Genomic DNA, 14,652 nt, shown 5'->3' with positions numbered 1-14,652 from the left:
ATCAAAAAAACGCAAAAGTTAAAAGTTGAACTGACAACAACCAAACACAAACAGAAACACAAATGTCGCGCCACTAGATCAAAGAATAATTTCACATTATGTTTCGAAATAGAACATATATATTATATAATTATGCTCGTAAATTTATTTTTTTATGTTGTTTATATTATCAGGAAAAAATTATCAAAAAAACGCAAAAGTTAAAAGTTGAACTGACAACAACCAAACACAAACAGAAACACAAATGTCGCGCCACTAGATCAAAGAATAATTTCACATTATGTTTCGAAATAGAACATATATATTATATAATTATGCTCGTAAATTTATTTTTTTTATGTTGTTTATATTATCACGAAAAAATTATCAAAAATACGCAAAAGTTAAAAGTTGAACCGACAACAACCAAACACAAACAGAAACACAAATGTCGTGCCACTAGATCAAAGAATAATTTTACATTATGTTTCGAAATAGAACATATATATTATATAATTATGCTCTATAAATTTTTAAAAAAAAATTATGCTCTGTATATAAAAAAAAATTAAAAAAAACGGGGGGCTGGGCTGGTGTGGCAATAGCCACACTCAGCCTCACACAGATCCGCCCCTGCATTGAATCATATTCTTGGCTAAAAATGGATGGGAGAAACTCTCTTCAAATTACAAGAGCTTCTGGTGCTTATGATGACGATGGACGCGCAAAAAGGACAGGTATAAAACACTCTCTATAGCATCATAATTCATACATAAGGGGCGGAGCCACCTCTTAGTGAGGATGCGCACCCTCAAATATTTTTGCAGCCAATAATCTAGTTTAATTTGCATTTGCACACCCTCAAATATTTATTTTGCACCTCCACACACCGTTTCACCCATTCTCCATTGGCCCAAGTCCAATTTTTTTCTCTCACCTTCTGACGCGTAACAGAGGCACCGCTGCACATCACACACCAGTCCACCATATTTTCAATCGCTTTTACTTTCTTAGCTTTAGTAGTATTTTAACTTTTAATTTTTTTGAAGGGGATACAAATGACATAGTATATTTATTTTTTGACAGAAATAACATAATATATAATACTCAATAAATAAATTAATATTATTTCTCTTGTAAAAAAAATGTTATTTCTAGCATTTTTTTAGATATTACAAACTTCCATATAAGTTGAGATGTCAAAGTTCAAGTTCGCATCCGACCTAACAATTTTAACATTTGTAGTTAAGACATGTGGATATTTCTACTACTTTTAAATTATATTTCATTACAAGTCATCTAATGTTGTCTTTGATCCATTGCATATTTTCCTGCATTTTATTTCAAGTGTTACTTGCAAAAATCATACAAAAGGGTATTTTGGTCATTTCCTGCATATTAAGCTCATTTTAGCCCTTGTAAATTTCCTCTGAGTCTTTTCAATTTGTTCGTACAATTTTTTGCTTTAATCATCTGTAAAAAGCCATTTTTAAAATTGTATTTGAGTCAGTTTAGTCCCTAGGGGAATTTTGGTAATTTCCTGTTAAAATTTTGGCAAAGAGGTATTTTAAAATACCTCATTGTGTAGTTGGTTCATTTTAGTCCTTTGGTTGATTTTATTTTTGGTTTCACTTTACTTTTATTTCAAGTTACATTTTTTAATCCAATTTTATTGTTATTTTCTTTTTAGTCCCTCTTGTTATTTCTTTTTACATTTCAGTCTTCAAAGTCTTTATGTTTTGCTTTTTAGTCTTTTTGTCATTGCAGTTTAGTCCTCCAAATTTATCAAAAATTGCAGAAAGGTCCAAGTCCAATAAAATAAAAATCCAAAAATCTTCTCCCTCCAATTCTTAACCTAGAATTTCTATAGGTGTAAATAGCAACTTTTTCAATAAATAAGCATAAAAGTAAAGCGTAGACGTAAAGAATAGGAAAATGGTTCCTACGGAGTACCGTAATCGTTTCGGGTGCTTAACACCTTCCCGTTGCGAAACCAACCCCCGAACGTGTTTCTTGATGTTTTTTTTTATACGTTTGTGATATTGTTACATGTTAAAATTGATAAAAAAAAAATATGTGATATTTCTTGTTAATTTTTGTTACTTTTTGTTAATTTTTGTAAAGTTTTTGTATGTTCTTGATCCTAAAATCTTGATATGTGTATTTGTTACTTGATGTGTGAATTTGTGAGGTGTTTACTTCTGATTTAATGCTATTCTTTTACTGTTTGTGAATGCATTTTGTTAATTTCTTGTGTTACAAGTTGTGTGAATATTTGTTTGTGAAAATAAGTAAAAAATAGGCCTATAATGAGTCCTAATTTTTGGAGCTTGAAATTGCTTTGTAATTTTCATGTTGTGGTTGAAATAAACCTTTTGAAAAATTTGTCATGACATGAGGATTATAGGACATAATCTTGCTTTGATATTATGATGCATATTAGGTATATTTTACTACCTTTTTGTTAAGTTTTGTTGCTTTTCTTGCTTGTTAATTTTGCAATTGTGTTTAGTATTTCTTTTGCTTATATTTTCTACCACTTTTATGCCATATTATGCGACTAACCCTTTACTTCATGTTCCATACATCTCATACGCATTCCCATCTCATATTCATCTCTAGTATTTTCTTGCAATTTAATTTCATGCAAAGACTTAGAATGTAAAGTTAGGCATTTTGTAATTCCTTTATGCTTTTAATTTCTTGCAAGGAGTAGCATGTAAACTAGGGCCTATGTAACGGACAATATACTCTAATGATGTACACCGACACATGCACCGACACGCACACACGCTGTATGATGATTTACCGTTTTAGATGTATGCTTAAGAAACGCGATACTTAGAAAAAATTCTTTTCCAAAAAATAGTAGCAATTCCCTCATTCAAATTTTTCCAAATAAACTCTTGGAATATTTTCCAAGTGAATTTTCCTTTTTTTTTCTTAATCAAATAATAAACAAGTGCTTAATTCAAACTTTGACTTTCTTTTTAAATAAAATGAACCAACAATTCACTACTTTTTTCTCTCAAGCCTTTAAGGCCTCTTTTTTCCTTCTTCAAAATTTTCTTTTTCCAGACAAATATTAAAATCAAAATCAACTCACCAAAAACAATTTTGGAAGAGAACTACATGGAGTTTGATCCCTTAAAAGGGTATGTAGGCAAGAGGTCAAAACCTCTCCAAGTCCACTAAAACAAAAATCCAAAAATTCTTCTCCCTCCAATTCTTAACCTAGTTTTTCCATAGGTGTAAATAGCAAGTTTTTTCAATAAATAGCAATAAAAGTAAAGCGTAGACGTAAAGATTAGGAAAATGGTTCCTACGGAGTACCGTAGTCGTTTCGGGTGCGAACACCTTCCCATAGCGAAAACAACCCCCGAGCCTAGAGTTTCAAAGGGTTTTCTCAATTTTGCCCTTCCCAAGAAAAATAGAGATTATCGAAGATTGAAAGGTTCAAGCCTAATCAATGACTTGACACCCCAAAATCGAGATAACAGAACTGGCGACTTCACTGGGGAAGTTCTTGAGGGTTACGCCTAGTTTTCCGTTCTATGTTTATGCTTTACTTTATTGCTTATATATGAATACTTGTTTATTTCCATGCAACGTGTGAGGTGAGAATATCAAAAGTCCTACACCCGGGCTGAGTGAGCTTAAGATTAGGTAGGGATATAATCGACAATTCAATCCGAGGGTTGCCTCGTGTATTGGGTTATGCGATCAATCCCACATAGCTGAGGCATTTTAGGGGTGATGTTGTCGGAGCGTGTTGTCGCGTTTAGGCACTTTGCTTTCAATTGTTCGACGACGCTATGGACCGTAGTTACCAAACCCATCCTTGGCTTTTTCTAGGACGTAGTGCGGTGGCTAAACCGAGTGTTGTCTCGAGTTTTAGTTGTCACGCGATACTACACCCAAACTAGACCTTCTTGCGAATAATCATGGAACGAGTGTTGTCTCGTGGCACCATGATATACGTGGGAGAGGTTGCAATTTGGGAACCTTGTTAGAACCTTGGTTACTATGATCCAAAACCTTAGTTTCACCAGACACCGTGTCTACCCGTGGCTCCATGGATTTGAATCTCAACCCACCATGTTTTCTCCGTATTTGAATGTGATCATGCACACATGCATCCATGCATAAACTTTTTCCATACATTTATCAAAGGGCTTAGACAAGTTAAATTTGTAAACATTGTAGGTATGAAGAAGACTAATTCCTACAAGTTCAAGGAAGTTGATTTGGCTAACCTAAGAGAGTTGGCACTCAAAGTGAAGAATCCGACCGGTTTCCGACTCCGATACGGGGATTTGCTTACTACCCTCCGGACCAAGGTTGAAGAGAAGCTTGTGCACACTCTAGTGCAATTCTATGATCGAGACTTCCGTTGCTTCACTTTCGCGGACTTTCAGTTGGTTCCTACTCTTGAGGCTTATTCCGACTTGATGGGTTTATCTATAGCCGAGGGGACGCCTTTCACGGGTCTCGAGCCTCCTCCTACTCCTTTGATTATTGCTAAGGCTCTCTATCTCAAGACTTCTGATGTCTCCAACAACCTTGTCATCAAGTCCCACACCCGAGGATTCACTTCAAAGTATCTACTCGAGAAAGCCAATCTCGAAACAACTTGTCAAGACACTCTCGAAGCTATTCTTGCACTGCTTATCTATGGGCTTATTCTCTTTCCAAATCTTGACAACTTTGTGGACATGAATGCTATTGAGATCTTCCGCTCTAAGAATCCGGTGCCTACCTTGCTAGCTGACACATACCATGCTATTCATGTCCGAGCCCTCAAGCGTCGTGGATACATTCTTTGTTGTGTACCTCTCCTATATCGGTGGTTTATTTCTCACCTTCCAGACTCTTTCCATGCTAATCCTGAGAATTGGACTTACTCACAGCGGATCATGGCTCTCACTCCTAATGAGGTGGTTTGGCTCACTCCCGCTGCTAAGGTCAAGGAAATCATTACCGGTTGTGGGGATTTTCTCAATGTACCCCTTCTTGGTACCCGTGGAGGAATCAACTACAATCCTGAGCTTGCTATGAGACAGTTCGGTTTTCCGATGAGAACAAAGCCAATCAATCTTGCTACATCTCCTGATTTCTTTTACTATTCCAATGCTCACACCGGACAAAGGGAATCTTTCATAGATGCTTGGTCCAAGGTTCGGAGGAAGAGTGTGAGACATTTGGGTGTGAGATCCGGCATTGCGCATGAGGCCTATACTCAATGAGTTATAGATCGGGCCGAGGAGATTGGCATGCCTTACCCTGTCATGAGATATGTGTCTGCATCTATTCCGTCCATACCATTGCCTCTACCTCCCGCTACTCAGGAGATGTATCAGGAGCATTTAGCCAAGGAAAGCCGAGAAAAGCGGATTTGGAAAGCGCGGTACAATGATGCTGAAAACCTGATTATGACTTTGGATGGTAAAGATGAGCAGAAGACTCATGAGAACTTGATGTTGAAAAGGGAATTGGCCAAGGTTAGGAAGGAGCTTGAGGAAAAGGATGAGTTGCTTATGAGAGATGCTAAGAGAGCTCGAGGTCGTCGGAACTTCTATGCTAGATACTTCGGTGGAGATTCCGAGTCTGAGTCCGAGGACCATCCTACCACTTCCTATGCTTGAGGGCTTTTATGTTTTGCTGTTTTATTTCGTTTCAGTTGTTGTTTATGTTGTTTAAATTTCAAAGTCTATCCCTTGGCTTGGCATTTCAAAGGGAATTATCTTGTAAGAATTTATGTTGCTTTGTTTGTTTAGTGATGTTTACAAAAACTCTAACTTGTCTAAAATCCTTCGATAACAAAAAGAGTCATTTTTGCATTTGCATTTGTACATATCATGCATCATATGCATCATTCATCGGTCACAAAAAGCTTCAATGTGGTCATTGCCTCCTGGTTCTTCTGCCGCAGTCTGAAAAGTGTGTGCATGGTAACATATGGTAGATACTTTATACTAGATATTGAATAGGTTATGAACAACTAACTAGATAGCTTGTTATGCAAGTTATCTCTATAAATGGTACTAACTAGCTTGCTTGTCTTCATGGTGCAAAACAAGTGATGTAAGTGCCCATATTGTCATTTTAAATTCATTTGATAAGTAAATGTTTTAGGAATTCTAATGATTATATATAACCAATTCTTTGAGAAGCTTAACCTTTATGTATCAAATGGTCCAGTGTTATATAAATAAACCAAAAGTTGGTTAAGTAAATTACATCAAGGATGTACCTTGAAGCCATTGAAATATTTCTTAACCATAGTCACACAATTCGCGGTTCTTTTGGTACGTGGTACGAATTCGGGTACGCGGTACGCCAATTGTCAAAGAATTCGGTACGCGGGGGTATACAGAGCCGGTTCGCTATATGGTACGTTCAGGTACAACATTGAATATGGTAAATTAATAAAACTAATTAGTTTTAAAAATATATTAGAAAATATTAATTTCATTAATAAAAATTAAAAAACCATACAAAATGTTTTTTTTTTACCAATCCACCACATGTACTTAAATTATTATTTTTTTTTTTAAGAAATGTAGTTAAATTAAATAATAAATAGTTCTTGACTTCTTGTGAATAGTGAAAGGCTTCCTTGTAAATTGAAAAGGTGTAAACGTGGTCTTTGTTTAGGTGAATAGTAATGATACTTAATTGAACCCAATTTTTTATTTTTATTTTTTAAATAAAAAAGAAGATAAATCTTTCTCTTTCTTAACCCGTTTATCTTCTTCTCTGTAAAACAAGAATTGCCCTGTTCATCTTCTTGTTTCATCTCTTTTCAGTTTTTCTTTCTCCACTAATTTTCACTACCAACTTGCAATTAATCACATAATGGTAGAAACTGAGCATCAAATTCACCCTTTCCTTCACCCTAATTTGGGGTTCAAATCTGCAAAATGAAATAACTGAGATTTCTCTCTTCAATCTTGTTGGTACGCTGTTTTCCGCGAATTCCACACGAATTTGGACGAACCAGTTCGCAAAAGTACCGCGAACCGGTACGTACGAACCAATTCGCGGTTCCTTGTTAGGGTAACGAATTCTGTGACTATGTTCTTAACACTTGATCAAAAGGAACAGCAAGAGATTTAGCATCATGTCAAGAGCAGCAAACATGTTACACATGCCACAATATTCAATGCAACAATAGAACTTACATCAACTTAGCAAACCAAGTGTTAACAAACTGACACCTAAAAACATAAAAAACTTGCAAATATTTGTTGTATGTTAGTAAGGAGTATTTCTGAGTCAACTAGATAATATATATATATATATATATATATATATATATATATATATATATATATATATATATATATATAATTCTGCATATAGCTCCCTGCACCCTTAATCTATCATCCTCTTTTTGAATTTGGAACCACTTGTTATTATTTGTGATGCTATTTTCCTAAGTCTGTGTGTGTAAGTTGCTGCATTCTACTGTTTTTATATGCAAGCTAAGTTGCTTGAGGACAAGCAACAGTTCAAGCGTAGGGGAATTTGATAACACGTTAAATGCACTACTATTTTAGCCATTTTAATAGAGTTTGTTAGAGTTTGTTATAGATTATACAGGTACAAGTGTGTGCATGATAACATATGGTAGATACTTTATACTAGATGCTGAATAGGTTATGAACAACTAACTAGATAGCTTGTTATGCAAGTTATCTCTATAAATGGTACTAACTAGCTTTCTTGTCTTCATGGTGCAAAACAAGTGATGTAAGTGCCCATATTGTCATTTTAAATTCTTTTGATAAGTAAATGTTTTAGGATTTCTAATGATTATATATAACCAATTCTTTGAGAAGCTTAACTTTTATGTATCAAATGGGCACTACTATTTTAGCAAAACAACAAATCATTTTTTTTTTCATATACATGGATTTGAATATTAATTTTTTTTTTCTGCAGGAAATTTACAAAGTGCTGTGGCTCATATCATAACAGCTGTTATTGGTTCTGGTGTTCTATCATTAGCATGGGCTACTGCTCATTTAGGATGGGTTGGAGGACCAATTGCCTTGATTTGTTGTGCAATAGTGACTTATATTTCTTCATACCTTTTATCTGATTGTTATAGAAATCCTGATTCTGTAACTGGGATGAGAAACCACTCTTACATGGATGCTGTTAGAGTTAATCTAGGTAACTATTAACACATTATAAACTCATCATTATGCGGAAAACGTAGATATATTAAGATTTTCATGAACTCTGCCATTTTAGTTATAACTTCAAATTGGTTTTCAGGTAATAAGTGGACATATATGGCTGGTTTCCTTCAATTCTTGACCTTGTATGGGACTGGTGTTGCATATGTACTAACCACAGCCACTAGTTTGAGGTACTTCTCCTATTCAACCCTTCATGAATATGGAAGACTTATTTTCTTTTCTTTTAGGCTCTATTTGGATAAACAACTTAGTTAAGCTCTTATGCTATAAGCATGTATCATATAAGTGCTTATGGATAAGCTATCATAGTCACATAATTCGTTACCCTAACAAGGAACCGCGAATTGGTTCGTACGTACCGGTTTGCGGTACTTTTGCGAACTGGTTCGTCCAAATTCGTGTGGAATTCGCGGAAAACAGCGTACCAACAAGATTGAAGAGAGATCCCGTCAAAAATCTCAGTTATTTCATTTTGCAGATTTGAACCCCAAATTAGGGTGAAGGAAAGGGTGAATTTGATGCTCAGTTTCTACCATTATGTGATTAATTGCAAGTTGGTAGTGAAAATTAGTGGAGAAAGAAAAACTGAAAAGAGATGAAACAAGAAGATGAACAGGGCAATTCTTGTTTTACAGAGAAGAAGATAAACGGGTTAAGAAAGAGAAAGATATATCTTCTTTTTTATTTAAAATAAAAAATAAAAAATTGGGTTCAATTAAGTATCATTACTATTCACCTAAACAAAGACCACGTTTACACTTTTTCAGTTTACAAGGAAGCCTTTCACTATTCACAAGAAGTCAAGAACTATTTATTATTTAATTTAACTACATTTCTTAAAAAAAAAAAAATAATTTAAGTACATGTGGTGGATTGGTAAAAAAAAAACATTTTGTATGGTTTTTTAATTTTTATTAATGAAATTAATATTTTCTAATATATTTTTAAAACTAATTAGTTTTATTAATTTACCATATTCAATGTTGTACCTGAACGTACCAAATAGCGAACCGGCTCTGTATACCCCCGCGTACCGAATTCTTTGACAATTGGCGTACCGCGTACCCGAATTCGTACCACGTACCAAAAGAACCGCGAATTGTGTGACTATGAGCTATTTCTATAAGAAAGGATAAACTAATAATTCAAATAGTCCTCATACAAGTTATAAGCTGTTTTCATTAGGTATCATGAGCTTATGGAAATAAGATGAGAACAGCTTATGAACATGTCATCAATAAGTTTTTTTCACCAAGCTAATGCTACATATTTATTGTACTAACGATTACAGGGCTATTATGAGATCAAATTGCTATCATAAAGAAGGACACCAAGCTCCTTGTATTTATGGTGATAACTTGTATATGATAGTGTTTGGACTTGTTCAAATTGTAATGTCATTCATACCGGATCTCCATAACATGGCTTGGGTTTCAGTTGTTGCCGCGCTAATGTCCTTTACATACTCATTTATTGGACTAGGACTTGGAATATCAACGGTCATAAGTAAGACTCAATTTCTGTCGATTTGTTACTCCATCTGATTAATCCTTGAAATATAGATGTTGAGTTTAATCGGAATATTGCAGAAAATGGAAGAATTATGGGAAGTATAACAGGAGTACAAACTGCGAAAGTTGCTGACAAAATCTGGTTAATCTTCCAGGCACTGGGTGATGTTGCATTTTCCTATCCATTTTCAATTATCCTTCTTGAGATACAGGTACCTTAAACATTTCATATTCTAATAGAATGGTTAAAGAAAAAACTGTATATCTGAAACACAAAGTATTTACAGGACACACTAGAGTCTCCTCCACCAGAGAATCAAACAATGAAAAAGGCTTCCATGGTTGCTATCTTCATTACAACATTCTTCTACCTATGTTGTGGTTGCTTTGGATATGCAGCTTTTGGAAATGCTACTCCAGGAAATCTCTTGACAGGGTTTGGATTTTTTTGAACCTTATTGGCTTATTGACATTGCCAATGTTTGTATTATCATTCATTTGGTTGGAGGCTATCAGGTACTATCCTTACCAATCAAAATTCACTAGTAATTCATTTTTTACAATAAAATTCATACCTTTTGATTTATCATAACTTAAGGTCTTTGTGTATTCCCTCATGTCAAATTGATGAAACAATTGTACTCATCATAAAAAGCACAATTATTTGCAACTTCATTTATTTATTTATTTATTTATTTCAAATTATTAACATTGTTGAAGTGTCAGCATTAGTATAGTGTATATGGAGGTTATGTGTGTGTCATAGTTCACAAAAATTATTAAATAAATGGTATAAGAAAAGCACCGACATCAGAAGAGACATAGTTGGAACATAGTTCTACTGTCATCTGACACAAACATGTGCAGTTATATACAAAAACCAAGCTATGCTATGCTGTTATTTTGTTTTATATGCTTATTTGTAGTTATGCAAAAAGAAAACTGTGGATTTGATTTGATTTGATTTCATCTTAGTTTACTGACATTTATGCCTATGTTACCTAGTATTGAACCAATCTTAAGTAAGGATAATAAAGTAAATTACTAATCATATATATAATATAAAACAAAAGACATGTAATTTGATTTTTAAATCAACAAACTCCATTTTATCAGGTACTACTCTTACATGATTTCATGCTCTTCAATGATTTCAAACAACTTTTAATTAAGTAGTTTCTTAGTGATAATATGTCTCTTTCACTGTTTTCATGTACCTTTTATTAATGAATGATGTGTGTCATTTATATGGTCTTCTCGACAGGTATGGTATTCAGTCAAACAATATTTAATACCGCTGAGAGATGGCTTTGTGAACAATTTCCACGAAGTCAAACTTCCTATTTTACCAGCTTTTCAGATAAACCTTTTCAGATTTTGTTTTAGAACAAGCTATGTGATTTCAACCACTGGAGTTGCAGTTTGCTTTCCTTACTTCAACGCATAAACTTCTGGCCATTGGCCATATATTTCCCGGTTGAGATGTATATTGTCCAGAAGAAAATTGGAGCCTGGACTAGAAAATGGATTGCTCTCAGGACATTTAGCTTTGGTTGCTTTCTTGTTACATTGATGGGATTAATTGGATCAGACATAACAAAATGACGCGCGTTGGACCTATCCCCCCCCTCCAGGCTGATCGTGAATTCTGTCAAAAGCCAGCCTCTCAAAAACCGATTGTCGTGCCTGTACTCCGCCTGAAGTCGTCCTTCCATGTCCGTCCAAGCTTCCTGTCGCAGCCTGTCCTCTGGGTACCGGTTCCGTCGCTTTCCTCTTTCGAGACCTCACTACAGTCCAATCTCCACTAGACCCCCCCATCTGTGCCGCCCTGGCAGGAACCCACACCCCCCCAGACTGACTCTTCGCCGGAAAATAGCCCAGACGCGGTTGCCGTAGGTTAACCCTAGGGTTTCCGCCACTGACACCCTCACCCGCTCTCATATTTTTATTGTCGCTAATAAATCTTAGAACAAACATGCTCGAGTGCCTTTTCATATTTGATCTTCACGTTACCTTTTTTGGTCGTCACATTTCTATTTCAATTCATAATACTAATTTGTTTTGAGTCTATTTCAATTCATAATACTAATTTGTTTTGAGAGATTTTTATTGGATGATACTAGTATAGAAGATAACTTGCGCAGCAAGTTATCTAGCTAACCCTAGTTTCAGTTTGTATTCCATATGAGCTAGTGTACCATAGCTATTATGCGCTATCATTTCATGTATATATATGCTTGTACTCTCTAACATTGAATAATGAGAATCATTTTTACTTCATTCATAATATGGTATCACGAGACTCTCTCAAGAGAGAGAAGTTAGTTACGATCCTTTTCTCCTTTCTAACCGTTTCCGCCATGGAAGCTTGATTCTCAAGCTTCGTTTTTCTCTGATTTTTCATCCTTTTTCGCGTGAATCTTCTTTGTTTCACCGATTATTCTTCTTCTTTGATCTCAATTTCTTGTTGAGATTCTCTTTTCTCACTTCCTCATTTTTTGTGCACTAGTTTCTTCGTTGTTCTTCAATCCTCTGTTTTTTGGTTCATTTCTGATTGATTTACTATGGTTCGTTCTCAACCATCCAATCAAGATACTGAATCTCCTTTCTATGTTCATCCTAGCGAAGGTCCACATTCTGTGGTGATTTCTCCAAAGTTCAATGGTTCCAACTATCTTGCATGGAGTAGATCAATGCAACGCGCTCTTGGCGCGAAGAACAAACTTTCATTCATCAATGGATCTCTTCCTGTTCCTGATGATGATGATCTTAACAAAAATGCTTGGGAAAGGTGTAATCACCTCGTTCAATCTTGGCTCATTGCTTCACTCTCTGATTCAATTGCACAAACAGTTGTATTTCACAACACTGCTTTTGAAGTTTGGCAAGATCTCAAGGAGAGATTTTCCAAGGTTGATCGTATTCGCATTGCAAATCTACGTTCCTCCATTAACAATCTTAAGCAAGGTTCCAAATCTGTGTTGGAATACTTCACTGAAATGAATGCACTATGGGAAGAACTTCATTCTCACCGTCCAATTCCAACTTGCACTTGTCCTCATCAGTGTAGATGTGCTGCTATGAGAGTTAACAAGGAATATAGGATTGAAGATCAAATAATTCAGTTTTTAACTGGTCTCAATGATCAGTTTTCAGTTGTGAAAACTCAAGTGCTTTTACTTGATCCTTTACCTTCATTGAACAAGGTATTTTCTCTTGTTGTTCAGGAGGAGAGTAACAATGTATATACTCCTTCTCTACCTTCTCTAGAAGAAGGTTCTGTGCTTGTAAATGCTTCAGATGCTAGAAGACCTCAAGGGCGTGGAAGGGGATCTTCTAACAAATCTTCTGGCAGATATTGCAGCTTTTGCAATAGATATAATCATACTATTGAGTATTGCTATCTGAAGCATGGTTTTCCTAACAAACCTAATCCTCAAGCCAATGTGAATTCTCAAGCTTCTATGAATTCTCAAGCTAATGCATCTTCAGTTGAATCTTCTGATGCAAGCAATGCATCTGGTAGTATTGGTTTGGCTCAGGAGAAGATTGATCAACTTGTGTTGCTTCTTCAGCAAGCAAATTTGGTTTCCTCAGTTCCTAACCCTTCCCCTGGCCCCACTACTAACCACATAAATGTCTCTCCCAATATCACTTCTGGTTATTCTGCTTCTTCTTCATCTGCAGGTATAACCATTGTTAATTCATGCTCTTCAGTTTCTAATTCTTTTTGGATTCTTGACTCTGGTGCAAATGAACATATATGCACTACTTTATCTTTGTTTACTTCTATACATTCCATTCCACCTGTATATGTCAATCTACCTAATGGTTCTTCTGTTATTATTAATCAAGCTGGTACTATTATTTTCAGTCCTCAGTTTTACTTGACCAATGTGCTTTATTCTCCCACATTCAAACTGAATCTCATGTCTGTTGCTAAAGTGTGTCAAAGTTTATCTTGTGTTTTTCATTTCTCTGATAATCAATGTCTTATACAGGACATGAAATCATTGAAGATGATTGGTTTGGCTAGTCAACAAGATGGACTATACAAGTTTCATGTTTCCAATTTAGCTTCTTTTGATTCAGTTGTTAGCAAAATAAATGCACCTTGTACTTCAATTTCTTCTGTTATTTGTAATTCAAGTATTTCCATTCCTGTTCAAGCCTTATGGCACTTTAGATTGGGACATTTATCCCATCAAAGATTGAATAAAATGTCATCTTTGTATCCTATGATTACCAATGATAATAAAGCTGTTTGTGACATTTGTCACTTTGCTAAACAAAAACATATACCTTTCAATACCAGTTTATCTCATGCATCTTGCAATTTTGAACTACTTCATCTTGATATATGGGGACCTCTATCTGTTTCCTCCATACATGGTCACAAATTTTTCTTAACTATTGTTGATGATCATAGTAGGTTTTTATGGGTTATTTTACTTAAATCCAAAGCTGAAGTAGCTCATCATGTCCAGTCTTTCATTACCATGATTAAAAACCAATTTCATGTCACTCCTAAAGTTGTTAGGTCTGACAATGGTCCTGAGTTCATGCTTTCTACTTTCTATGCATCTCATGGTATAATACACCAAAAATCATGTGTTGAGACTCCCCAACAAAATGCTAGAGTAGAAAGAAAACACCAACATATTCTCAATGTTGGCAGGGCACTTCTTTTTCAATCCAAATTACCTTCCTCATATTGGTCTTATGCTATTTTACATGCTGTCTTTCTTATTAATAGGATTACCACTCCTGTCCTCAAAAATCAATCACCCTTTCAAGTTTTATACAATAAACTCCCTGATGTCACTTCATTTAAGGTGTTTGGTTGTTTGTGTTATGCTTCATCCTTGCAAGCTCATAGAACCAAGCTCCAATCCAAATCCAGAAAATCTGTCTTTCTAGGATATCAATCAGGATACAAAGGCTTCAATCTT

At 35.2% G+C, this 14,652-nt stretch overlaps 2 pseudogenes across 1 annotated transcript; both read left to right on the top strand.

Annotated features, from left to right (window-relative positions):
• Positions 1-621: 621 nt before the first annotated feature.
• LOC146938803 (putative amino acid permease 7) lies at positions 622-10,659 on the top strand (annotated as a pseudogene). Its single transcript, XR_015029998.1, has 7 exons — positions 622-716; positions 7,927-8,160; positions 8,266-8,359; positions 9,481-9,695; positions 9,779-9,912; positions 9,988-10,216; positions 10,627-10,659. The product of XR_015029998.1 is annotated as a putative amino acid permease 7 (transcript).
• On the top strand, positions 3,295-5,624 carry LOC146938804 (uncharacterized; annotated as a pseudogene).
• Positions 10,660-14,652: the final 3,993 nt, after the last annotated feature.

Source organism: Medicago sativa, chromosome 3, assembly GCF_051527215.1.
Source record: "Medicago sativa cultivar Bolivia chromosome 3, Bolivia_mono, whole genome shotgun sequence".
NCBI lineage: Eukaryota > Viridiplantae > Streptophyta > Magnoliopsida > Fabales > Fabaceae > Medicago > Medicago sativa.
Note: the sequence above shows the minus strand (reverse complement) of the source record. Positions and strands in the feature narration are given on the sequence as shown.